The sequence below is a fragment of the Eschrichtius robustus genome, chromosome 2, assembly GCF_028021215.1.
Source record: "Eschrichtius robustus isolate mEscRob2 chromosome 2, mEscRob2.pri, whole genome shotgun sequence".
Lineage (NCBI taxonomy): Eukaryota > Metazoa > Chordata > Mammalia > Artiodactyla > Eschrichtiidae > Eschrichtius > Eschrichtius robustus.
Genome location: NC_090825.1, coordinates 138849805 through 138876585, shown reverse-complemented (window position 1 = coordinate 138876585; position 26781 = coordinate 138849805). Strand labels below are relative to the sequence as shown.

General features: G+C 38.3%; 1 long non-coding RNA gene across 1 annotated transcript in view; it reads left to right on the top strand.

The window, feature by feature from the left end:
• Positions 1–26781, top strand: part of LOC137758573 (uncharacterized) — a 334245-nt gene that overhangs the window by 259900 nt on the left and 47564 nt on the right. Inside the window, exon 6 of the long non-coding RNA XR_011073020.1 lies at positions 11194–11240. This is a non-coding gene — a long non-coding RNA (uncharacterized lncRNA). The remainder of the gene's footprint in view (positions 1–11193; positions 11241–26781) is intronic.

Here is a 26781-nt window from a genome sequence, read left to right as displayed (position 1 = left end):
GTCCCATTTGTTTACTTTTGTTTTTATTTCCATTTCTCTAGGAGGTGGGTCAAAAAGGATCTTGCTGTGATTTATATCATAGAATGTTCTGCCTATGTTTTCCTCTAAGAGTTTGATAGTGTCTGACCTTACATTTAGGTCTTTAATCCATTTTGAGTTTATTTTTGTGTATGGTGTTAGGGAGTGTTCTAATTTCATACTTTTACATGTAGCTGTCCAGTTTTCCCAGCACCACTTATTGAAGAGGCTGTCTTTTCTCCATTGTATATTCTTGCCTCCTTTATCAAAAATAAGGTGACCATATGTGCGTGGGTTTATCACTGGGCTTTCTATCCTCTTCCATTGATCTATATTTCTGTTTTTGTGTCAGTACCATACTGTCTTGAATACTGTAGCTTTGTAGTATAGTCTGAAGTCCAGGCACCTGATTCCTCCAGCTCCGTTTTTCTTTCTCAAGATTGCTTTGGCTATTCGGGGTCTTTTGTGTTTCCATACAAATTGTGAAATTTTTTGTTCTAGTTCTGTGAAAAATGCACTGAATCTGTATATTGCTTTGGGTAGTATAGTCATTTTCACAATGTTGATTCTTCCAATCCAAGAACATGGTATATCTCTCCATCTGTTAGTTTCATCTTTAATTTCTTTCATCAGTGTCTTACAGTTTTCTGCATGCAGGTCTTTTGTCTCCTTAGGTAGGTGTATTCCTAGGTATTTTATTATTTTTGTTGCAGTGGTAAATGGGAGTGTTTCCTTAATTTCTCTTTCCTATTTTTCATCATTAGTGTATAGGAATGCAAGAGATTTCTGTGCATTAATTTTATATCCTACTACTTTACCAAATTCACTGATTAGCTCTAGTAGTTTTTTGGTAGCATCTTTAGGATTCTCTATGTATAGTATTATGTCATCTGAAAACAGTGACAGCTTTACTTCTTCTTTTCCGATTTGGATTCCTTTTATTCCTTTTACTTCTCTGATTGCTGTGGCTAAAACTTCCAAAACTATGTTGAATATAATGGTGAGAGTGTTCAACCTTGTCTTGTTCCTGATCTTAGTGGAAATGCTTTCAGTATTTCACCATTGAGAAAGATGTTGGCTGTGGGTTTGTCATATATGGCCTTTATTATGTTGAGGTAAGTTCCCTCTATGCCTACTTTCTGGAGGGTTTTTATCATAAATGGGTTTTGAATTTTGTTGAAAGCTTTCTCTGCATCGATTGAGATGATCATATGGTTTTTATCCTTCAGTTTGTTAATATGGTATATCACATTGATTTATTTGCATATATTGAAGAATCCTTGCATTCCTGGGATAAAACCCCACTTGATCATTGTGTATGATCCTTTTAATGTGCTGTTGGATTCTGTTTGCTAGTATTTTGTTGAGGATTTTTGCGTCTCTGTTCATCAGTGATATTGGCCTGTAGTTTTCTTTCTTTGTGACCTCTTTGTCTGGTTTTGGTATCAGGGTGATGGTGGCCTCGTTGAATGAGTTTGGGAGTGTTCCTCCCTCTGCAATATTTTGGAAGAGTTTGAGAAGGATAGGTGTTAGCTCTTCTCTAAATGTGTGATAGAATTCGCCTGTGAAGCCATCTGGTCCTGGGCTTTTGTTTGTTGGAAGATTTTAAATCACAGTCTCAACTTCAGTGCTTGTGATTGGTCTGTTTATATTTTCTATTTCTTCCTGTTTCAGTCTCAGAAGGTTGTGTTTTCTAAGAATATGTCCATTTCTTCCAGGTTGTCCATTTTATTGGTATATAGTTGCTTGTAGTAATCTCTCATGATCCTTTGTATTTCTGCAGTGTCAGTTGTTACTTCTCCTTTTTCATTTGTAATTCTATTGATTTGAGTCTTCTCTCTTTTTTTCTTGATGAGTCTGGCTAATGGTTTTTCAATTTTGTTTATCTTCTCAAAGAACCAGCTTTTAGTTTTTTTGATCTTTGCTACTGTTTCCTTCATTTCTTTTTCATTTATTTCTGATCTGATCTTTATGATTTCTTTCCTTCTGCTAACTTTGGGGTTTTTTTGTTTTTCTTTCTCTAATTGCTTTAAGTGTAAGGTTAGGTTGTTTATTTGAGATGTTTCTTGTTTCTTGAGGTAGGATTGTATTGCTATAAACTTCCCTGTTAAAACTGCTTTTGCTGCATCCCATAGGTTTTGGGTCATCGTGTTTTCATTGTCATTTGTTTCTAGGTATTTTTGGATTTCCTCTTGGATTTCTTCAGTGATTTCTTGGTTATTAAGTAGTGTATTGTTTAGCCTCCATATGTTTGTATTTCTTACAGATTTTTTCCAGTAATTGATATCCAGTATCATAGCGTTGTGGTTGGAAAAGATGCTTGATACAATTTCAATTTTCTTAAATTTACCAAAGCTTGATTTGTGACCCAAGATATGACCTATCATGGAGAATATTCCATGAGCACTTTAGAAGAAAGTGTATTCTGTTGTTTTTGGATGGAATGTCCTATAAATATCAATTAAGTCCATCTTGTTTACTGTATCATTTAAAGCTTGGGTTTCCTTATTTATTTTCATTTTGGATGATCTGTCCATTGGTGAAAGTGGGGTGTTCAGGTCCCCTACTATGATTGTGTTACTGTCGATTTCCCCTTTCATGGCTGTTAGCATTTGCCTTATGCATTGAGGCACTCCTGTATTGGGTGCATAAATATTTACAGTTGTTATATCTTCTTCTTGGTTTGATCCCTTGATCATTATGTAGTGTCCTTCTTTGTTCTTGTAATAGTCTTTATTTTAAAGTCTATTTTGTCTGATATGAGAATTGCTGCTCCAGCTTTCTTTTGATTTCCATTTGCATGGAATATCTTTTTCCATCCCCTCACTTTCAGTCTGTATGTGTCCCTAGGTCTGAACTGGGTCTCTTGTAGACAGCATATATACGGGTGTTGTTTTTGTATCCATTCAGCCAGTCTATGTCTTTTGGTTGGAGTATTTAATCCATTTCCATTTAAGGTAATTATCGATATGCATGTTCCTCTTACCATTTTCTTAATTGTTTTGGGTTTGTTATTGTAGGTCCTTTTCTTCTCTTGTGTTTCCTGCCTAGAGAAGTTCCTTTAGCATTTGTTGTAAAGCTCGTTTGGTGGTGCTGAATTCTCTTAGCTTTTGCTCATCTGTAAAGGTTTTAATTTCCCTGTCGAACCTGAATGAGATCCTTGCTGGGTAGAGTAATCTTGGTTGTAGGTTTTCCCCTTTCATCACTTTAAATATCACTCCCTTCTGGCTTGCAGGGTTTCTGCTGAAAGATCAGCTGTTAACCTTATTGGGATTCCCTTGTATGTTATTTGTTGTTTTTCCCTTCCTGCTTTTAATTTTTTTTCTTTGTATTTCATTTTTGATAGCTTGATTAATATGTGTCTTGGCGTGTTTCTCCTTGGATTTTTCCTGTATGGTGCTCTCTGTGCTTCCTGGTCTTGGTTAACTATTTCCTTTCCCATATTGGGCAAGTTTTCAACTATAATCTCTTCAAATTTTTTCGGCTGCTGTCTTTTTAGAAGAAACGAGGGGTGGATCTCCCACACAGATACACCCAGAAGGAAAACAGCTGGATAGCTGAATCGAATTTAGTGATGTCACTACAAGCCAAAAAAAAAAAGAAAGAAAGAAAGAAAAAAAAAAAAAGCCAAGGATTGTCAGCAACCACTAAACCACTAGCAGGTTGGAAGAGAAAGAGAAAAAATCTTACCCAGAATTTTCTGAGGAAATATGGCACAGCTGATACATTGAATTGGCACCTTAGATTTCTAGCCTCCAGAAATGTGATAGAATAAGTTTCTTTTGTTTTATGCTATCAGTTTGTGATAATTTTTTTATAGCAACCCTAGGAATCTAGTACTAGCAAGTGGGATGCTTCTGTAACAAATATCTCAAAATACGGAAGTGGCTTTGGATTGGGTAATGCGAGAGGGTGGAAGAATTTTGAAGCACCTGGTAGAAAAATCCTAGCTTGCCTTGAAGAGACTATTAATGGAAATATGGATGTTAAAGGTGTTTCTACTGAGTTCTCAGATGGAAATAAGGAAAATGTTATCGGAAACTGGAGGAAAAGTAATCTTTGTTATAAAGTAGCAGGAAACTTGGCTGAATTGTGTTGTACTGTTGGGTGGAAAATAGAACTTGTAAGCAGTGAACTAGGATATTTTAGCTGAGGAGATTTCTGCACAAAGTATTGAAGGCATGGCCTGTTCACCTTGCTGATTATAGTAATATGTGAGAGGAAAAAGATAAGTTGAGGAGGGAATTATTAAGCAAAAAGAAACCAGAACTTGGTGATTTAGAGAAGTCTCAGCCTATTTATATTGCAAGAGATGCTAAAACATGTTCTAGAGGGAGTGCCAGGTGTGTAGCTGGGCAACCTTCTGCTGGTGAGTTAGGCATGTGATTCATGGATCACATAATGGCTGATTGCAACCATCTCAGCAGAAGCCAGGAATAGAGGTTTAGTTTTCTAGGCAGGACCTGTGGAGGATTCTCATGTCTATGATGTGGATCTTCTTGAAATACTCAGAAGACCCACAAAGGTTTTGAGAATGTTATGCCACCTAAAACACTGCCAGTTTGGATTGAAGGGACAAAGATGGGATAAAATGATGGAAGACTATCAGGCTTCTGGGATTCTACAGGCAGGGAATGAGCCAATCAAGCTATTCAGTTGCAAACATGTTCTGTCCTTCAAGAAAAGGAAAGAATGACTCAAATGACAGAGCTATCAGCTGAGAGGGAAGGGATACCAGTGCAAGGGCAGCAGAGGAGGGGGCCTTGCAATGGGCAGTGAACAGAGGGGACAAAGCACAGAGCCACAGAAGATTGTTTTCAGGCCTTGGAACTTGATGGAATTTGCCCTCCTGGGTTTTAGACTTGGGACCAATACCTTTTATTCTTTCCAATTTCTCTATTTTGGAATAGGAATGCCTACCTTATGCCTGTCCCACTATTGTATTTTGGAAGCAGATAACTTATTTTTAGTTTCACATGGCCACAGATGGAGAGGAATTTTGCCCCAGGAGGGATTATAGGCAGAGTCTCAACCCTACCTAATTTAGATGATTTAGATGAGATTTGAGATTTTTTGAGTTGATGATATTTAGATGGGATTTTGGACTTAGATGTAAGGCTGAAATGGATTAAGACTTCCAGGGATGTTGGGATGGGTTAAATGTATTTTGCATATGGGAAAGATATGAATTTTGGGGTCCAGAGGGTAATCTGTGGTGGGTTGAATTGTTTCCCTCCAAAAAGATAGGTTTAAGTCCTAACCCCAGTACCTGTGAAAGTGATCTTATTTGGAAATAGGGTCTTTGCAGATGTAATCAAGTTCAGCTGAGGTTTTACTGGGTTAGGATGGGCCTTAAATCCAATAACTGGTGTCCTTATAAGAGAAAGGAGAGGAAGATTTCTGATTATAGTAAAATGTGAGAGAATCGAGATAAATTGAGGCAGGAATTGCTAAGTAAAAGGAACCAGAACTTGATGATTTGGAAAAAAATCTCAGCTTATCTATATTGCATAGAGAGGCAACACATAGAGGGAAGACACAGAGACATGCAGAGAAAAAGCAGCCATGTGAAGACAGAGGATGAAATTGGAATGATGCAGCTGCAAGGAAAGGAATGTCAGGATTTGCTGTCAACCACCAGAAAGAAGGATGGAGCAAGAAAAGATCCTTCCCTGGAGCTTTCAAAGGGAGGATAGCCCTATCCACACCTTGGTTTTAGACATTTAGCCTCCAGAACTGTAAGAGAATAAATTTCTCCTGTTTTAAGCTACCAAGTTTGTGGTAATTTGTTACAGCAGCCCTAGGAAATCATACATGATTTAAATTTATAGCACAGAGCCGATCGTTGACTTTGTCTCTCCAGATTAGTCTATCCCTTGAGATTTCAGGCTGGTGGTTTACTCTGCAAACTCGGTTCTTTGAATAGTCCAAGAAAAGTCATTTATTTTCAGTTTGTCCATATGTCCACTTTTTTTTTTTTTTTTATAAGGATGGGAATGATGACTGCCAAACTCTTTACATGTCAGAGCTGAACCTGAAGGTGTCCCTATTAAGTTACTTTTGATCTATGATTCTCTTTTTACCCCGTTTAACATTCCTTTCTACCTTTTGACAAATATTGTTAGAAGTTGTTTGTTTACTGTGAGACCTCTATCATGGAATGCTCTCTTACCCTTTCCACTTTTCACCATATTATATTTATTCTTCAAGGCTTAGGTCAGAATGTCAGCTACTCCATGAAATCTCAGGTTTACCCTCTCTGTTTAGTTAGAACAAATCTTTCCATCATCTTTGTTTGTGAAGCACTTTGAACATTCCTTGATTATAGTGCTCATCAAATTATATTATAGATATGTCTTCATTCAAAAATGAATATCCTTAGCATCTTTTCCCTATTTTATATTCTTATCTCAATTATAGCTGGACAATTATTTTTTAATTTGTTGTTTAATATTTGTTTTTACTTTAGAATATTTTCATAAGTGAAAGAGATGTGTTTTTATTGTTCAACACTTTATTCACTTATTGGACAAATATTTTTGAGTGTTTACTAAGTGCCAGGCATTAGACAAGGAACTAGGGGTATTAGTAATAAGAAAAATGTGTTCCCAGCCCTCTTACATCAAGCAGTGGAGGAAAATACACACACGCACACACATATAATGATTATATAAATAGTAATAAAAACCATGAAAGAAAGAAATGGGTTGTTGGAATTAAGACTCATTGTATGTGTTAGGGGGTAGTCAGGGTAGACTCTTCTTCAGAGATGACATTTAGATTAAGATCTGAATGTGACAAGGGAACAAGATATCAGAGGAGAGTAGAATTGTGTCCAGCTTCCTAGGCTGAGAAATCCTATGTGTGGCCCTAAGGTAGAAAAGAATTTGAATTTTTTTATACTGTGAACTCTTGAGTCAACAACTCTACCCTCTATCTTTGTGTTTATACATATAACAGCACATAGTAGGAGAGGCTGCCTCGAGGGAAGGAAGAGGGGTTGATTGTTAGCTGCCTAGTAGCTGTCAAACACTGGACTCACATGTTACTTAATTTAATTCTACAACAGTCTTGAAAGGTATAATCATTTCTAAAGTAGAAGAGGAAACAGAGTCTCAGGAGAGCCAGGTGTCTAATCCGAGGCCATAGAACCAGTAAGTGGGAGAAGCAGGATACGAACCCAGCAGTATATATTACCAAATTTCTTATCCTATTCACCATATTATGTTGCTTCCTAACAACAAATGACTGTTGAGTAATGAATAAACTAAGGCTGGAAAACCTGCTGAATATGGGCATTTAAATCACCATTATACTATAGCAGATGTAGAATTTTACCTTAAAGATCGTTGATTGGATATTTTAAGTTATCTAAATTTTATGTGAACGTATTATTCTATCTTGGTTTTGTAATACTCTGCTTATTGCTATGACAACCATTTGTAATGAACGAGTGTTTATCAAGCTCAGGGTGGTCAGAAGCTCAGGTTTTCCATCTGGATATTTATATCTTAGAAGCAGGAGTGAGACTGTCAACCAGTGGACAACCATTAAGCAGTGGGGTTTATAACCTAAACCAATATAGGAATGTATAGCATTCAATGAACAAAACAAAACGTGTTTGGGGAAAAGTTTGGAGACATTTTATACTCAGTGGATTCTAAAATGTAAGACCCTTTGTACCTATAGCCTTCTGTTCACCAGCATGGAAAATTATGTTTCATATTAAGTGATGGCAGAAGCATCTGTTTCTGTCATTTTGACTGCACATCAACTTCATTTCACATATGCAGATGATGTAAGCTATTAAAAAAAGAGCAGTGTAATTGACTCTGCATTAAGGATTGTAAAATTTGTTATTCTCCTAGACCTTGATTTAACCCATGGGTAAGCTTTGAGTGCAATTCATGGCCAGAGACTTGGGAATATTTGATCACTTTAGGGAAGGCCAAAGCCACGTTACAGGTGTATAGAAAGATGGCAACTATAGTTTTGATGTCAGATGGGGGAGATGATTAATTTAGTGGACAGAGCCATGAGACAGGATCAGAAAATCTGGTTCCAAGTATTAGTACACCCTGAACAGTTGTGTGACCCTGGGCAAGCTGCTTTTATTCCTCACAGAGTGAGAGGTGTGAAGGGCTTAACTACCTAGTGCAGGGCATCCCAGTTAGTGAAAAGTTGCCTACTGATGACATGTGTGATGATTTTAAGTAGTATAATGACATGGCATTTAATTACTTTGAATCTCATAAGTAAAAAAGGTTTTCTCTTTTTTTAGTTTTCTCTTGATTGTTTTGATTTACTCAGGAGGAGAAACTCTCAGTTTGGTGCTGGTGAGTTCTTATCACTTCTCCAATACCTTGTCATCTTTTTTAACAGAGGAAGGTCCACATGCAGAGTCTTTGACTACAATAATAGCTAACTGAAATGCCATAAATACTCTTTTGTTTTCAATATATCCATTTTCAGATTACCTTCTATGTGTCAAATGCTACTGCTAATTAGTTATTTTCATTTTCTAATTTAAATGAAAAAAATTTCATTTAAAATATAGCCATGTAAGTAACAAAGACGTTCAATTTAAATAAAACAATGTCAATAAACAGTTGTAAAATTGGTTTATAAGCACGGTAATTATCATTCATTCATTCAACAAGTATTGAGTATCCACTAGTGCCAGTCTGTGTTCTAGACATTGGAGGATATAGTGATAGGATAGATACTTTCCCCTTTAGCAACTATACAACTTAGAAGGAAAAACAAATAATAAAAAAATGAATGAGTATAAAAAATATCATATTGTAATAAATTCTATGAAAACAAGTAAGTGGGCTAGGGGATAGAGAGTGAAAGTTTGTGTGTGTGTGCTATTTTAGATAAAAGACACTCAGGAAGGAACTTTTTAAAGAGGACTGGGGTAAATTGAGATAGCAATATTTGCAAAGTTCTTAGAGAAGGTGATTATAGGTACAAGAAGCAACAGCTATAAAGACCTAGGGCAGAATAAGCTTGGTGGGCTGGAGAGACAGCAAGAAAGCTTCATGGCTAGACAGGAGTGAATATGGCAGAAAATGTAGAGAGATGAAGCAAAGAAAGAGGAAGAGTGATATCATGCCAGGCCTTGTTGGCCATGGTAAGCAGTTTGCATTTTATTCTGAGTGTGATTGGGAAGTCATTGGCGATCTTTGAGTCAGGGTGTGCTGAGATCTACTTTGTTCAAGAAAAATTCTTCCTGGCAATGGTTAAAGATGATAAGAAAAGTTTTATTCAAGAGGAGACTTCTGCAAGGGGGATTTTGCAGTGGGGGAGAGAGATGGGGCTCAACTCCCGATACAATATGGACAAGTATGGATGTGTAGCCAAGGAGCTGGGCGTGGGGGTCAGTAGATAGAAAATTCCTAAGAGGAAACATCAGGGGTAAAGAGTGTTCTGGCCAAACTGCTTTGACAGGATTCTTGCTAAAGGCTGGCCAGAGCGGTAAGATATCAAGGGTCAACAGAACCAAAGGTAGGGGGTGAGGAATTTGATTAGATATTGAGGGTGGGGGAGTCTCACTGAACTGATCCAGCAGGTTTCTTGCTAAAACTGGACTTAGCAGGCCAAGGACAGAGCCTAAGTTTGGGGCCTAGTGGAGAAGAGGGGTGGGAGGAGCTGACTCAAGTTTGGTCAAGGAGAGAGTCCTTGTGAGCTTTATAATTCAGAAATGCCACTTTGGAAGTTTTCTGGAGAACTGGATGTGGCGGGACACCTACTGAAGCGAGGAGGTGAACAGGAAGTGATTGCAGTTTTCTAGGTGAGAGGTGGTGGTGGCTTGGACTCAGGGCTGCTAAGCACAGTTTTGCAGGATGAGGATCAAGTAGGGGCTGAAATACAGCTAGAGCTCTGCTCTCCAAGCCTTGCGCCCTGGCAAGGGTTGTTTTCACCTAGAGGAAGGAGAGCCTTTTCCAATCCTTGCAAAGTCATCTGTTGCCAAGCCATGTGATCACAGGAGGGGCATATTTTTTCTAAATCTCATAGATGCCCCATTTTCTCATCCAATGATATTCCTGCCCCAAGTGGGTACCTTTAAAAATTTTGTACAATGACAATTTTAGGCCAGTAGCATCCTTGCTTCTACTAGGGTTGTGATGATGGAGGTGGTGAGAAGAGAATGAAATCAGGATAAGTGTCAGAAGTTTAATCAATAGGATTTGCTAATAGGTAAGATGTGTAGGTTGGGGAAAAGAGAGAAGTCAAGAAAGTCTCCAATGCTTTTGACCTTGTTGATGGAAGGAGAGGTATTGCCACTTACTGAGATGGGGAAGTGTAAGGGAAGAGAAGATTTGGAGATTTTAAAGAGAGCAAGTTTTGTTAAAGGATTTTATCTTGGACATGTTAAAAGTGAGATGCCTATTAGACATCCAAGTGGTGATGTTTAATAAGCAGTGTATATGAATCTGGAGTGTAAATGAAAGGTTACAAATGGATATAGGTTTGAGCGTATATGTGTAGATGATATTAAAGTTAAATGTGTGTCTAGTGAATTAATGTATGTTGAAAAGAGAAATGGGCTGAGGATAGAGCCTTGGTAGATAAGAGGTAGGAGAAGGTGAGGTAAGAGAAAGACTCAGAGTAGTGTGGTATTCTAGAAGGCAGGCTAAGCATGTATTTCAAGAAGGACTTTTCTCTCTCAAGAGAGATATAGGTGAGGGAGATTGAGGTACAAACTTCTAGCTGCAAAATGAATGAGTCACTGGTGTGAAATGTACAGTTTGGGGAACATAGTCAATAATTATGTGATATCTTTGCATGGTGACATGGTAACTAGACTTATCATGGCAATCATTTTGAAATGTACAAAAATATGGAATCACTATGTTTGTAACAGGAACTAACATAATGTTGTAGGTCAATTATACTTCAAAAACAAGTACACAAGCAAAATGCATAATAGAAAAAGAGATCACATTTGTGGTTACAAGAGGCGAGGGGCCGGGGAGGGGGAATTGCATAAAAGTGGTCAAAAGATACAAACTTTCAGTTATAAGGTAAATAAGTACTAAGGCTGTAATGTGCAACATGATAAATAAAATTAACATTGCTGTATGTGACATATGAAAATTGTTGAGAGTAAATACTGAGTTCTCATCACAAGGAAATTTTTTTTTTACTTCTTTTGTTTTGTATCTATAGGAGATGGTGGATGTTCACTAAGCTTATTGCGGTACCCATTTCATGATGTACGTAAGTCAAATCATTATGCTGTACACCTGAAACTTATACAGTGCTGTATGTCAGTTATAGCTCAATAAAACTGGAAGAAAAAAACCCCAAACAAACAAAAAAGAAGGATAGAGTGATCTGTAATTTTAAATGCTGCTAATAGATTCAGTCAAATGAGAACTAAGAATTGATCACTGGATTGGCAGAATGGAGATAATTTGTTACCTTAACACACATCGTTTACTAGTGTGCAAAAAGCAAAGTATCTGATTAGAATGGGTTGAGGAAAAAAAGAAAGTGAAAAAAAAAAGAATGGAATAACATTTTTGAGCAGCCTTGCCATAAAGGGCATCAGAAAAATGGGGTGGTTGGTGGAAGGCAGTGAGGGGTCTGGGTGATGGTGATATCACTATTTATATGCTGATGGGAATAATTCAGTGGGTGAATCATGAAGATGGGCAGGAAATGAGTTTTGAGGGATTTCCCCCCCCTATTTTACTATTCCTATATTTGTAGATAGAGATCTTGCAATCCAGGAGGTTAAATGAGTTATCCAAAATCACACTACAAGCTAGTAGGCTAAGCTTGCAGATTTCTAGTTCAGAACTACCCTTGCCACCCACATTGCTTGAGTGTGTCTAATCTCTGGGCTAGGGTACTTGGGAAGGTATATAAAATTCAACTTATCTATTTTCATATTTTCTTTAAGAATTTCAAAGATGAGAAAAATTTCAGAAAACAAGTAATAAATCATACCAAAATGTTGAATAGCTGAAATTTTGGTATAGACATTAATTTTAGTAGCCATACAAGGAAAAAATAGTGATGACTGAGTCATTGGTGGAACGTATTTCTGGTAAAAAGAAAAACATAAAAGGTAGACATTCGAGAATGATTCTAGTATCTTCACAAGGCAGTCAAGTATGCAAATTTGATTAGAACCAGGACAAGGGATGGGTAGCAACTGAAAATGAAGTTGGTAGAGAAGATGATTTCAACCTGTTATTCAAGGATGCTAAAGACCTGGGAGAAGTTTTAGCTAATTGTGGTAGAAAATGGGGAGCTACTGAAGATTTCTGAGGGGAGGAGTTGGATGACCTCACACTAATTTTATTTGTGGAAAGGGACGGGAGAATCCCTAAAAATCTGAAGATTTTTAAGTCAGAGCGGGATATGGAGGTGCTAGCAGTAGGAATTAGTGAAGGAGAAAAAGGTCATAGGAGATGTTCAGTTCAGTTTGAATTATGGTCAAATATACAACAAGAAATGGACAAGAGACATTTGGAATCACAAGCTTGGCGCTCAGATAAACAGGAGGAATTAAAGTTAGAATTTTATGAGGCTATCACATAAAGTTGTGTTGAATGTATGATTATATAGTACACGAGTTCCTTTGGATAATGGAAGAATGGGGACTCAAGACAGAGTTATTGAGAATATTCACACTCTAATTTCTTTAAGCTTCCATTTCGCCTACTCTGAACTGTGGTTAATATTACCCACCCCACCTACCATATTCACAGTTGTTGTGAGGCTTTCGAGAAATGAGAGATGTGAACATTCTATGAAAAAATGTGGTGTTATTTCAGATGTAGTGTGAAATAGCAATGACAAATGATATAAACATGATCAAATAGGATAGCATTTCAAGTTATCTAAGAAATAATGAGATTGAGAAAAGGTGCAATTATGTATCCGTAAAAGTGGCTTTAATATGCTTAGTTGAGACTGGCTGTTGGATCTTCCTGTACGTATGAGTTCCCAACTTTCAATTCCAAACTTGAGTTTGAAAATGTAAAACAACTGTTAAAGAAGAACATTTTAAAAAAAAATTCAAATTGAGAGAAAGCAAGTTGTGTAACTGTTGTTTTAAAGAAGCAGCTGGTAGCATGTGTCAGGACAATTTGCAGCTATTATCACCTCTTTAAGATACTGAGAAAATTGAATTGCTGACTAATGTAGTTGTGGGTGAAGGTCACCTTTCAAGAACCCAGTGACTGCAGTATGATCCTACTTTAAAAATCCATCTTGCAAAGTTTCATTTGGGAAAGAGCTTTCCTCTGACAACATGTTACATTTTATTTTAAGACACATCAAGTTTGACTATGTAAATACATGTATATGTATATGTGCGTATTTATATACATATATATACATGGTATATATTTGTATAACTGGAAGGAATGCCCATCCTTTTTACCCCTTTCTGTTCCCCTTCTGCCTACTGAAACCAGTTGTGCGGAAGTGGGGGCAGGGGGAGTTTGGACAATGGTAAAAGGAGAAACAAAAAAATGATAACTTCAATTTTTTTTTTTCAACTCATTTGTACCTAGGAGTGGTTATGGGAGGCAGATGTTTATGTTGCATATACATGCCATTATCTGCTAGTTTCTTAGGCAGAAGTATAGCCTGACTGGGTATGAACAAGACAGTGCATATAGAGGAACTCAGTCCACTTGCCCTGTATTGAAATGTAAAAGGCTATCTGCACTGTGGGCAGGGGAAACTTTTGCAGAGAAATTTACATTTGGGAAAGTATTGTTTTTCCATGAAGTGTATTTGCAGGTGTGTGTGTGTGTATACTGTGTTCTGATAGTTGAAAGTGTGAAGGGGCATATCTTTACCTTATATTGGTGGTGGACCCTTCAAAATGAATAGGGCCTGGCATGTAGTAGGGACACAGTAAATATTGTATGTTTGGTGTCTTAGTCGATTTGAGCTGAGATAACAAATACCATAGCTTGGGTGGCTTCTCAGAAATATATTCCTCACGGTTCTGGAGGCTGGAAGTCTAAGATCAGCGTGCCACCATAGTTCATGGCATCCTCACAATGGCAGAGAGTACAGAGAGAGAAAGCAAGCTCCCTTGTGTCTTTTTATACGGGCACTAATCCCATTCGTGAAGACTCCACCCTCATTACTTAATTCCCTCCCAAAGGCCAAACCTAGTACCATCACATTGGGGGATAGGATTTCAACATGTGATTTTTTTTTTTAATTGAAATATAGTTGATTTACAATGTTCTGCTAATTCCTGCTGTACAACAGAGTGACTCAGTTATACACATATGTACATTCTTTTTAAATATTCTTTTCTATTATGGTTTATCACAGGAGATTTGATATAGTTCCCTGTGCTATACAGTAAGACCTTGTCATTTATCCATTCTAAATGTAATAGTTTGCATCTACCAACCCCAAACTCCCAGTCCATCCCTCTCCCCCCCTGCCCTCCCCCTTGGCAACCACAACACAAACATTCAGTCCATAACATTTAGAGAGCTGCCTAATGAAAGAACCCAATGTACTAAAAGCCACTGAGATCAACTAGATATGGAGTGTCAAAACTCTTCCACTGTGCAGTGTTTTGCTGGAGGTCTTTGCCCCCTTTTTATAGAAGGAAAACTCTTCAGAAAATGTACTAGAATGTGTAATTGTGTTTTACTGTGAGACATGGATAGGGGAAGGCAATGGACCCTATGACAAGACTGAGCATTTCTTCAAAATAAGGGTACGGATTTGCATCTTTGAGGATGGAAAGATGAGGAAGGACTTACAGAGAAACAAAGATAGAGACTGTGGATCATCCTTTAAGAGGATCCCTGTAAATATTCAATAGCTAACTATTTATTTAAAATTCCTTCCCTTAGACTCTGAAAAAAATTGTGTTGAGTATCCATGTCTAAATTTCTTTTTCTTTACAGTGACTTACTTTAGTTGTCTCTGGAACTTCAGAAAAAACACACAGACTTGTGTTAGTTGTTGGGAACGTATCTGTGGTGGTGGTGGGAATGTAGGGAGAGCCCATGGACCATCTAACATGATTAGTTCTACTGTCATTTTCTGGCTTTTATGTTTTTGAAGTAAAATGCAGCTCAGCAGTTAGGAAAAGAAAATCGTAAGCAGAGTTGTGCAGCAACATGTCAGACAAACTGACTTTCCTAAAACCTTTTGTGTGTTAGGATTTTGGCTTTGACATTAATATTTTGGAGACATAAGGGCATTTAATGGCCAATAAAAAGCCAAACCCATGGGATTATTTGGCTGATACAATAACTTTATGTACCAACCTGACTGGTCTATAGGGTGCCCAGAGATTTGGTCAAACATTATATTGGATGTTGCTGTGAGGATGTTTTGGGGTGAGATTAACATTTAAATCAGTAGACTGAGTAAAGAAGATTGCACTTCATAATGTGGGTGGGCCTCATCTAATCAGTTGAAGGCCTGAATAGAACAAAAAGGCTGACTTTTCCCTGTGCAAGAGAGAATTCTTCCTGCCTGCAAGGAAGAATTTTGAACTTGGGCATTGGCTCCCCTGGTTCTTGGACCTTCAGACTTGGACTGGAACTAAACTATCAGCTCTCCTGGGTCTCCAGCTTGCCAGTTCACCCTACAGATCTTGGGACTTGCCAGCCTCTATCATCACATGAGCCAATTCCTCATAATAAATCTCCCTTTGTCTCTATCCTATCGGTTCTGTTTCTCTGGAGAACCTTAACTAATAGGGCTGCCATCCTTAGTTGATCTTTTAATATACTTGCTTCCTTCATTAGTGAGTTTTCTAAAAATGCTGTATTTACTGTTTCTCTACAAAGTACATTCCAAGTAGTTTGCTAGCTGCTGAACTTTCAGTAGGTGACACTACAGACATTGCCTCTGCTTCTGTTGACGCTCACAGACTAATTAGGAAGCTCACAGCAGAGGCATACCTTGGAGATACTGTGGGATCAGTTGCAGACCACTGCAGTAAAGCGAGTTTTGCAGTAAAACAAGTCACACAAATTTTTTGGTTTTCCAATGCAAATAAAAGCTACGTTTACACTATATTGTAGTCTATTAAGTGTGCAATACAATTGTCTAATAAAACAATGTACATACCTTAATTTAAAAAATACCTTATAGCTTCAAAATGCTAACCATCATCTGTGCCTAGATGTTGATAGCTGCTGGCTGATTGGGGTGGGATGGCTGTGGCAGTTTCTTAAAATAAGACAACAATGAAATTTGCCACATCGATTGACTCTTCCTTTCATGAAGTAGAACTTCTTTCAAAATTGGAGTCAGCCCTCTCCAACCCTGCCACTGTTTTATCAGCTAAGTTTATATAATGTTCTAAATCCTCTGTTGTCATTTCAACAATCTTCAGAGTATCTTCACCATGGGTAGATTCCATCTAAAGAAACCACTGTCTTTGTTCATCCATAAGAAGCAACTCTTCATCTGTTAAAGTTTTATCATGAGATTGCAGCAATTCAGTCACATCTTCAGGCTCCACTTCTAATTCTAGTTCTCTTGCTGTTTCCACCACACCTGTAGTTACTTTCTCCACTGTCTTGAACCCCTCAAAGTCATCCATGGGGGTTGAAATCAACTTCTTCCAAACTCTTGCTAATGTTGATACTTTGACCTCTTCCCATGAATTATGAATGTTCTTAATGGCATCTAGAATGGTGAATCCTTTCTAGAAGGTTTTCAATTTACTTTGCCCACATCCATCTGAGGAATCACTATCTATGACAGCTCTAGCCTTATGAAATGCATTTCTTTTTTTTTTTTTAAGATTTTTTTGATGTGGACCATATTAAAAGTCTTTACTGAATTTGTTACAGTACTGCTTCTGTTTTATGTTTTGGTTTTTTGGCATGTGTTGTGAGGAATGTGGGATCTTAGCTCCCTGACCCGGGATCGAACCCGCACCCCCTGCACTGGAAGGCGAAGTCTCAACTACTGGACCACCAGGGAAGTCCCATGAAATGCATTTCTTAACATTGAAATTCTTGAACTTTGAAATTACTCCTTGATCCACAGACTGCAGAGTGGATGTTATGTTAACAGGCATGAAAACATTAATCTTGTTCATCTCCATCAGAGCTCTTGGGTGACCAGGTGCATTGTCAATGAGCAGTAATAATTTGAAAGGAATCTTTTTTTCTGAGTAACAGGTCTCAACAGTGGCTGAAAATATTCAGTAAACCATGTTGTATACAGGTGTGCAGTCATCCAGACTTTGTTGTTCCATTTATGGCAGGATAGATTTAGCATAATTCTTAAGGGCCCTAGAATTTTTGGAATGGTAAGTGAGCATCGGTTTCAACTTTAAGTCACCAGCTGCATTAGCCCCTAACAAGAGAGTCAGCCTGCCCTTTCAACCTTTGAAGCCAGGCATTGACTTGTCCCCTCTAGCTATGAAAGTCCCAGATGGCATCTTCTTCTACTATAAGGCTGTTTCATCTACATTGAAAATCTGTTGTTTAATGTAGCTACCTTCATTAATGATCTTAGTTAGATCTTCTGTATAACTTGCTGTGGTTTCTACCATCAGCACTTGCTGTTTCACCTTGTACTTTTATGTTGTGCAGATGGTTCCTTTGCTTAAAGCTCATGAACCAACCTCTGCTACTTTCAGACTTTTCTTCTGCAGCTTCCTACCTCCTCTCAGCCTTCATAGAATTGAAGAGAGTTAGGGTCTTGCTTTGGATTAGACTTTGGCTTTGGGGAATGTTGTGGTTGGTTTGATCTTCTCTCCAGACCACTAAAACTTTCTCCATATTGGCAACAAATCTGTTTCACCTTTTAAAAATCATTTGTGTGTTCACTGGAGTAGCACCTTTAATTTCCTTCAAGAACATTTCCTTTGCATTCGCAACTTAGCTAGCTGTTTGGCACAAGAGGACCAGCTTTCAGCCTATCTCAGCTTTTGACATGCCTTCCTCAATAAGCTTAATCATTTCTAGCTTTTGATTTAAAGTGAGAGATGTATGACTCTTCCTTTCACTTGAACACTTAGAGGCCATTGTAGGGTTATTAATTAGCCTAATTTCAATATTGTTGTGTGTCAGGGAATAGGGAGGCCTGAGGAGAGGGAGAGATGGGGGAACGGCTGGTTGGTGGAGCTGTCAGAACACACACAACGTTTATCTATTAAGTTCATGGTCTTATATGGGTGAGGTTTGTGGCAATCCAAAACAATGTAGATGTTACAATAGTAACATCAAAGATCACTGATCACAGATCACCATAACAAATATAATAATAATAATATAATATAATATGGTATAATATAATATTAATGAAAAAGTTTGAAACAGAGGGAGAATTACCAAAATGGGACACAGACGTGAAGTGAGCAAATGCTGTTGGAAAAATGGCGCTAATAGACTTGCTTAACACAGAGTTGCCACAAACCTTCAATTTGTAAAAAATGCAATATCTGCAAAGCTCAATAAAGCAAAGTACCATAAAACGAGGTATGCCTGTACACAAAAATTGTGTAAAGAATCTTGTATTTACAGTACAGGAAAAGGAAAAGGAAACTAAGCTCATACTTATCCTGGTCCAGGACATGGAGAGGGCTTCCCAGAGGCAGTGGCATTTAAATTAGGTCTTAAGAGATGAGTAGAAGTTACTCTGTAAAGGTGCTTGAGGGTTAAGGTGGAAAAAGAGTGTTTGCAAAGGCCCTGCACTCAGGTGGGTCTTTGCATATTTAAGGCACTGGTATATCTGGAGTTTAAGAAAGGAGAGGAAAAGTGTTAATTGAAAGGGACCAGGTTGTGCTGGACCTTTAGGCTGCATTAAGAATTTGAGATTAGATTCTAAGAGCAAAGGTAAACCATGTAAAGCCTTTACTCAGGAATGTGACACTATCAAACACCATTCCTTGAAAGAAAAAAGAAATCACTGTGGCAGCAGTATGGGAAATGGATGGTAGGAGGACAAAGATGACTATCAAAAGGAAGACCATTTCAGGTGACAGATACAGTTGTCCAGACAAGGTAGGACAGTTACTTCAACTTGGATGTTGTCAGGGAAAATAGAAGGAAGTAGATACTAGCATCATCTACTAAGTCAAGGAAAATTGAAGTGAAGAAGATTTTGCAGGATGATCAAGGGTTCTGCATTAGAGGGGATACAGTTAGGTGGCTGAGATATTCACATTGAAATGTTAGGTAGGCAGGTGGATCTTAGAAGATAAAAATTTGGAGTCATCAGGGTATATAAATTAATTGAAGTCATGTGACTGGACAAATTTTCTAAGGGCAGAAGGACTATAAAAGGAAAAGAAAAGAGGACCCAGGACTCTACCCAAGGGACTCCCAACATTGTCAGTTTAAGAATGCTGGAGCATGTTTTAAACAGGTGCACTCACTCTCTCCAAAGCAGGAGCTTTTCTGGATTTGTAACTTGGAATAATTGGCAATGTTTGATTAGAACCCTTACACAAAGTGACCACTGATGACCCTCTCCTCTCTCTGTGCCCTTCACCTTGAGGTTCCTTCTCTTCCTCAGTATTGCAACCTCATCTTATCACCCACTTTTCTGCCCCTAGATCAGGATAAACACTTCTTCCTTACTCTCCAGGCAGGTGTTAGATGATCTGACTTTAGTCAACCTCTCCCTGCTCTGCAATTTAGCACACATCTTCAATGTTTGCTGAATTTTATCTAGGCCGGATAAGTCCCTGAGGCACCTTTAGAAACAAGTGGGAGGTGTTCAAAGCTCCTAACTGGGATGCAGTTTCATTTGCTGATTTTTGGTCCTGGAGTTGAGTCAGGATCCCAAAGGAGAGAAATACTGACCCTTTTAGGACCCACAAGTCAATGCAATCTATGAAATATCCATAAACATAACTTAAAAGTAGTTCAGTGCATTCTCCCACACTGGAAAAGTACTTTTTCAAGGAAAACAGAATTAAGGCTGTTTCCTACCACAATCAGAGTCCTATTATCAAGGTGAAAGCAGAATTTAAAATACAGGGATTTTTAGATATAGTAACCCTGAGAAATTTTTTATTTTAAAACCTTTCTGTTCCTCACCCTTCTGGCTCTGAAGATAACCTTCAGAATGTAAATTGATGGACTTCCCTGGTTGTGCAGTGGTTAAGAATCTGCCTGCCAAGGCAGGGGACATGGGTTCCATCCTTGGTCTGGGAAGATCCCACATGCCGCGGAGCAACTAAGCCTGTGCGCCACAACTGTTGAGCCTGTGCTCTAGAGCCCACAAGCCACAACTACTGAGCCTGCGCTCTAGAGCCCTCCAGGCACAGCTACTGAAGCTCACCCGCCTAAAGCCCGTGCTCTGCAACAAGAGAAACCACCCAATGAGAAGCCTGTGTATCGCAACGAAAAGTAGCCCCTGCTCACTGCAACTAGAGAAAGCCCGCGCGCAGCAACGAAGACCCAATGCAGCCAAAAATAAAACAAATCAATTAATTAATTTTAAAAAAAAGGAAAAGAATGTAGATTGATGCAGCAAGGTTTGGATCCCAGAACCAAAAATTCTGATGCAATGTCTCAAAAAATGTTTCAGCTTCTTTTTTCTATACCAATTGCTAAGAACTTAAGATGTAATATCAGTTAGGTTTTGTTAGACATTTACTCAGTACTTGCCTTGAGATTTTTAAGCTCTTCTACGAGTTAAAAAAACACTGCATAGCCTGTTTTACAAATGCCTCTTTTTTTCTGGCATTTGACTAAAGGTTTCAGAGGGCAACATATCTTACGCACTTCAGCTACATAAAACAGAATAAAGAGCTGCATAGTTCTACATCCTAGAAGGAATAATGGCCTTGTAGGAATTTTTAGGTTCAATTCTATTTACAAGTAATTATTTAAGACCTAATATGTGCCAAGGTCTGAATTAAGGATGAAAAGATAAGACAAAATCACTGCCCTCAAGGGGCTCACTGTGCAGTGAGGGTGGGTAGGACAGATATGGAAAAATAATCACCATATATATTATAAAAGCTGTATAATATATAAGCTCAGATATAGGAATGGCCCTACTTTATTTATTACATGATTATTTTTTACATAATGAATTCTTTCTCAACAATGGCTACCAAATTGACTGCATATTACCAAGAGAAAGGGAAGTATCTCTTCTCAGTTCTTCTTCTTTTTTTTAAAAAATATATTGAAGTATAGTTGACTTACAGTGTTGTAGGTTAGTTAGTTTCTGGTGAACAGCAAAGTGATTCAGATATATATATATATATAATATTCTTTTCTGTTATGGTTTATTACAAGATATTGAATATAGTTCCCTGTGCTACACAGAACTTGTTGTTTATTTTATATGTAGTAGTTTGTATCTATTAATCCAAAATTCCCAATTTATCCCTCCCCCTCCCCCCTTTCCCCTTTGGTAACTGTAAATTTGTTTTCTATGTCTGCGAGTCTGTTTCTGTTTTGTAAATGGGTTCATTTGTATTATTTTTTTAGATTCCACAAATAAGTGATATCATATGATGTTTGTCTTTCTCTATCTGACTTACTTCACTTAGTATGATAATCTCTAGGTCCATCCATGTTGCTGCAAATGGCATTATTTCATTCTTTTTTATGACTAAATAGTATTCCATTGTACCACATCTGTCCACATTTATCCATTCATCTGTCAGGACATAAGAGGTGTCCACCAGGAAGTGTGCTGTGTGGTATCACCTGTCACCCATTGTGTGGGCTCACAAAGTACACTGTTGTTGGCATTGCCCTTGGACCTGCCTCAACCATGGGAATGCTGGCAATCAGCCCAGGTGTCCCTCAGGCGCTGTGCTCAGAAAGCCACCAGTGCAGGTCCCCGGAAGTCAAGCACTGGGACCTGCTGTAGTCATGTGTAGTCACGTACATGGACCCGCAGTGGGAGTTATGATATCAGCCCAGACCCTGGCCCCGCCTCTGCGAGCCTGTGCCCACAAAGCCTGCAGCTACTGATGCCAGACCCTCCCCAGACATGGGAGCAACAGTAATTGGCTTGGATGTCCCTCAGGTGCAGAGCTTACATAGCCACAGGTGGCAGCAGTGTAAATCCGTGGATCTCAGAGCTGCTGGGCTCAGATTTCAGCCCTGCTTCCTAAGTTGCTCAGCCCCTGAGATTGGCTCAAATGTCAGCCCCGCCTTCATGTACAGGCAACCCCTGGCGCTTGCACACTCCCAGAGCTCGTAGAGGCAGAGCCGTGCCCTCTGTGAGCACGTGAAGAATGAGGCTGCTATGGTGGGGCCCCGCTCCTCCCTTCGCATGTGAGTTAACAACAGGGTTTCTATGGTGGACCCAGGTTCTGTCCTGCATATACCCCTGGTTATGGGTTGGCCCACACTCCCTCCCCTTCAGCCTATCTCCACTCAGCCAACCACAGTCCTCTCCCCAGGTCTGTCCGCTGAAGTCCAGTTTTCAGTACCCAACCCACACGTGCTGTAGCAGATGCATTTCTTGGGCTTGGGAGTGCAGTGAGGTGGCCAGGACAGGCTGTGCTGGTCTCTCTCTGTTCTGCCTGCCACAATCCAGCTGCTGCTCTCTTCTCTGAGCCTCTGAAGCTCCCTTTCTGTCCTGTCTGATCTCCCAACTGGTGAAGGGGCTTCCCAGGGTAAGGGAACCTTTCCTCTTTCACAGCTCTCTCCCAGGGGGCAAAGGTCCCATCATGATTCCTTTTTCTCCCTTTCGTCCTACCTGGGTATATGGTGATCTTGCAGTTTTGGTTGTCTGAGGTCTTCTGCCAGCGTTCAGTAGGTGTTCTGTGAGACTTGTTCCACATGTAGATGTATTTTTGATGTATTTGTGGGAGGAGGAGAGCTCCACGTCCTTCTATTCTGCCATATTGATCTCTCCCTCTCTTCTCAGTTCTTAACTCATTTAATTTGTATAGTATCAATCCCTATGTCCAGACTGGTTCAGAGATGAGTACATTAGTCAAGTTGGGTACATGGCACTGAATTCCAGAAATGTGCAAGAATGTATAATTGGGAAGGAGAATGCAAGGGCAATGTAAGCTTGTAGGTGCTGAGAGCCACCACATGGAAAGAACCCATCAAATGATGAAGCTAACACAGAGAAATACTGTGCAAACTATAGAAGGAGTGATCCTTGACATCATTGTTTGAACCCCTGGATCCAGCTGTCCCAGAAGGAGGAATCATCATCGACCTCCTTAGTTTTTGAAGACAATAACACTCCCCTTCCTTTTTTTCCCCTAAGGCAGTATGAGTTTTCACTGTCACATGCAACTCATAATATTTCACAAAATATTTTGTGAAAATTACCTGGGAAATAGCAGACTTGAAACCTGCTCATAAGTAATTTGCTATAATAAGATAAAGAAGATTAACAGGCATGTAGTTATTAGAAAACAATATAAAATATATTGTTAAATGTCAGACTATGAAATAGTCTAAAAATTGTCTCATGGGATGCTGGTTGTAAAGACAGTTTAGAATCTCTATTCAATATATCAAATCTGTACTCTATTCAATCTTGAATTATTTATTTAATATTTCAAAGTGCTGCCGCATTTTCACAGTCAATAAATATGAAGGCAAAGTACTTGGAATGTGGCAAGTAAGCACCTATATTTTGCATCAGCGATCACAAGGAAATCTGAAGAAAAATCATGAGAAACGCATTTGCATTTTACATTAGATGAAATAAATATACTAAATAATCATAAGAAAAATAAGCAAGCAAACCCTTCCACCAACAGCAACAAAGAAAGCAAAAACTAAACCAAATAAAAACTAGAGAGAAGGAAGATGTTTTTTAAATTGGTTAGGTTAAGGTTTTTCTTGATTCCTAATTGCCACTTGGAACTCTCATTTATTTTATTGTCTACCGTCTCCAACCTGGAAACTAAATAAATTTCAATTCTCACAAATGTCATTTTACTTTATCCATTTTTATGTACACAGGTAGGCTCGTGCAGCAGACGTGTGAAATAGAACCAAAACAAGCCTCATTGAGCCCAGGGATTTCTAAGAGGTCCATGAATGGGCTTCAGGGGAATCTGTGATTCTCCAGAAATTGTAAAAATTTGTGTGAATGTGCTTTTTTTTTTTTTTTTTCCCCCAAGGGAATCTTTAACTTTCATCAGTTTCTCAAAAAGATCTATGACCTAGAAAATGTTATAATTTTCTGTCATTTTAGGGCACTTTATAAGAAGTTATTTATCTTCACTACATGTTAATATATGCTATCATATTAAGGTATTATTGGCATTTTGAAGTAAACTGTGAACAACACTAAAGTCCTAAATAAATCTTAGAATTAAATACATTTTTCCTAAATAAAATTTGTCCATGCAGTCCTCAGTCTACCTACCAGTCATGTAATAATTCTTTCAGAATATTTAACTTAAAAATGTTATCATCCGTATCAAAATTGTATTTTGGTCAATTCACATTTATTAACTATCTCTGCTCCTTTGTGAATGTTAGCTTTACTCTGTTTGACGGCCTTCCTCCATTTTCAAGGAACAAGTCTTTACATAGCTCCTGTCCTTTTCATTTTTTTAGTTTTTTCACTAGTAAAGGTCTATCTCTTTTTTAAATTTCCAGTTTGAAAAATCCCAGGGAAAATATTTTGTTGGTCTCACATACCTACTCCTATTTCCCTGTGGCTGGGGGAGTGGATACTATGGTTAGCAGACCCTATGAAACATGTTTAGAATGAATGAGTGGGTATGAAAAGCATACCCCACCCCCCTCCTAAGAGCCTATTATTCCCAGGAGATAAGACTATTCCCAGGATGATGGGAACATAAAATAATAAATATTGGCTAGAGACATGTATCCCAGGAAATAATGTGAAATATGGCATGCATATATGAAATAGCATGGAAATTTGCAAGTTCCACTAGAGCAGTGACATTCACTCTGGGATGTAAGAAGTATAGATTGTAGAAGTAGGCAAGGGCCAGACTAGGAGGACTGTGTATGCTGTGATAAGGGATTGATTTTATCCCACAGGCTAGTGTGTTATAAATATTGTGATGGCATCATAGGATGGAGGGGGATTTGTTTAAAAGCAGATTCACAAGCTCAACACTAGAGGTAAAGACTCCAAATCACTGGGGGCTTGAGGTCCTGCATTTTTGAAACAGCATCCCAGGTGATACTTAAGCCAACTAAACTCTGAGAGTCACTGCCAAGGAGAATAGAAAACTAGTGAAGAAGCAAAATGGCACAACTAAAACATCTGTTAATGTGACTACATACCCCAGATTAATTAGGTTTCATGCTGTATGGCCATGTGTGTGTTTGGGGCATGAGACAGGTGCGTCTCCTGTGTGTACATCTCAGAGTGATTTTGGTCTAGCTAAACGCTTCAAGGAAAACACCATGCTCAATGGCATAGAGTTTCAAAAATGAAGACGATAGTGAAATATCCCTACTTTAAGCCACTCAAAGGAAGCTTTAAAACCCTAGAAAATGTTGTATCCCTGTAAGGATGGAAGGTCTCTCTTCCGAAGAAGATGCAGAGATTCTAAATGGAACATTAACGAAGGGAACTGTAACCTTCTTTCTTTAATCTGGAAAATTCAAGTGTTTGGTAAGTATCCAGTTTGCCTAGGTGTTCTGATCACCTTCATTAGTCAACTTTGTTTCTCAGCATCTATTAAATTAGAAAAAGCGTTTTGCTTCTGTGGTTTTTGCCTACCACATGTAGAGTAGATGGATAGGGCCAGGACAAAGAATTGCATCAGGGTCTTTGGAAATTAGCTTCATCATCCTGTGGTGAATTTGGGACAGTTTCTTAACAAACTGTCCTGTCTTCCAATCAAGTCAGTGGTTCTCCTAACCTTTTCAGGCATTCGTCTCTGCCAGCTACAATCTTGCAGGAGGATAATATTTTCCATGAGAGTAACACACACACACACACGCGCAAAATGCATCCTTGATTTGTCACCAGAATAAGTGTATATGGTTTCATGGTTAACTAAGCTAAAGCTTGACCTATGAAGGAAAGGTTAGATCTGTGGCTTCTTTAGTGTGGAAAAGGATAGCCAGGTGTGTGTTTTTAATTTAATTTTTATTTTTATTAATGTTGTTTTAATTTTTTCAAGATCTAATTTAAAGACTCATACAGCTCTCCAAGGCTATTTGGAAGAATATCTGTCCCCAGGTTCTTCTGCCCACTTTTTGCATTCCAGAGGCAACTATTTTCAACAGCCTCTTATGAAAAGTACCTCCACATTTCTGAACAATGGTTTATAGTACTTCTCTTTGATTTTTACATTTTAGCCAGCATCTATTTACTTCTCACTTTGGTAGAGGAAAATTTACCTCTCTTTCATCACCCCTCCTAGCACAGGCAAGCATAAAAACATAACTGCCCATTCAGTGAACATAGTTAAATAATTATTTGGGGTAGATGAATATTCACCTTTTGTATTTACTATGATCACGTAAGTCGTAGGCTCAGTGGAGCCATGTGGTATATTCCAAACACTATTCCTTTGTTGCATAGCTTCCTTTTTTCCCCTTTAATTGCTAATTGTCCTTTTTAAAATTAAAATGTATATATACACACATATATATAAAATGTATATATACATATGTATATATATATAATATATATATACATATGTATAAATAAATATATATATATTTAACCATTTCTTCTACATTTATCTAAATCTCCTTTCAATCAGTTCAAATGCATCAGGCATTCTATTTTTTTCATCTTGACAGTATATCCCTCAGAACCTCTCTGACCTGCTTCAATCTGTTCAGCTATACAGCTGTCAGCCAGAGATTTCTCTTCATTATCATCTTTGACAAGGGGATT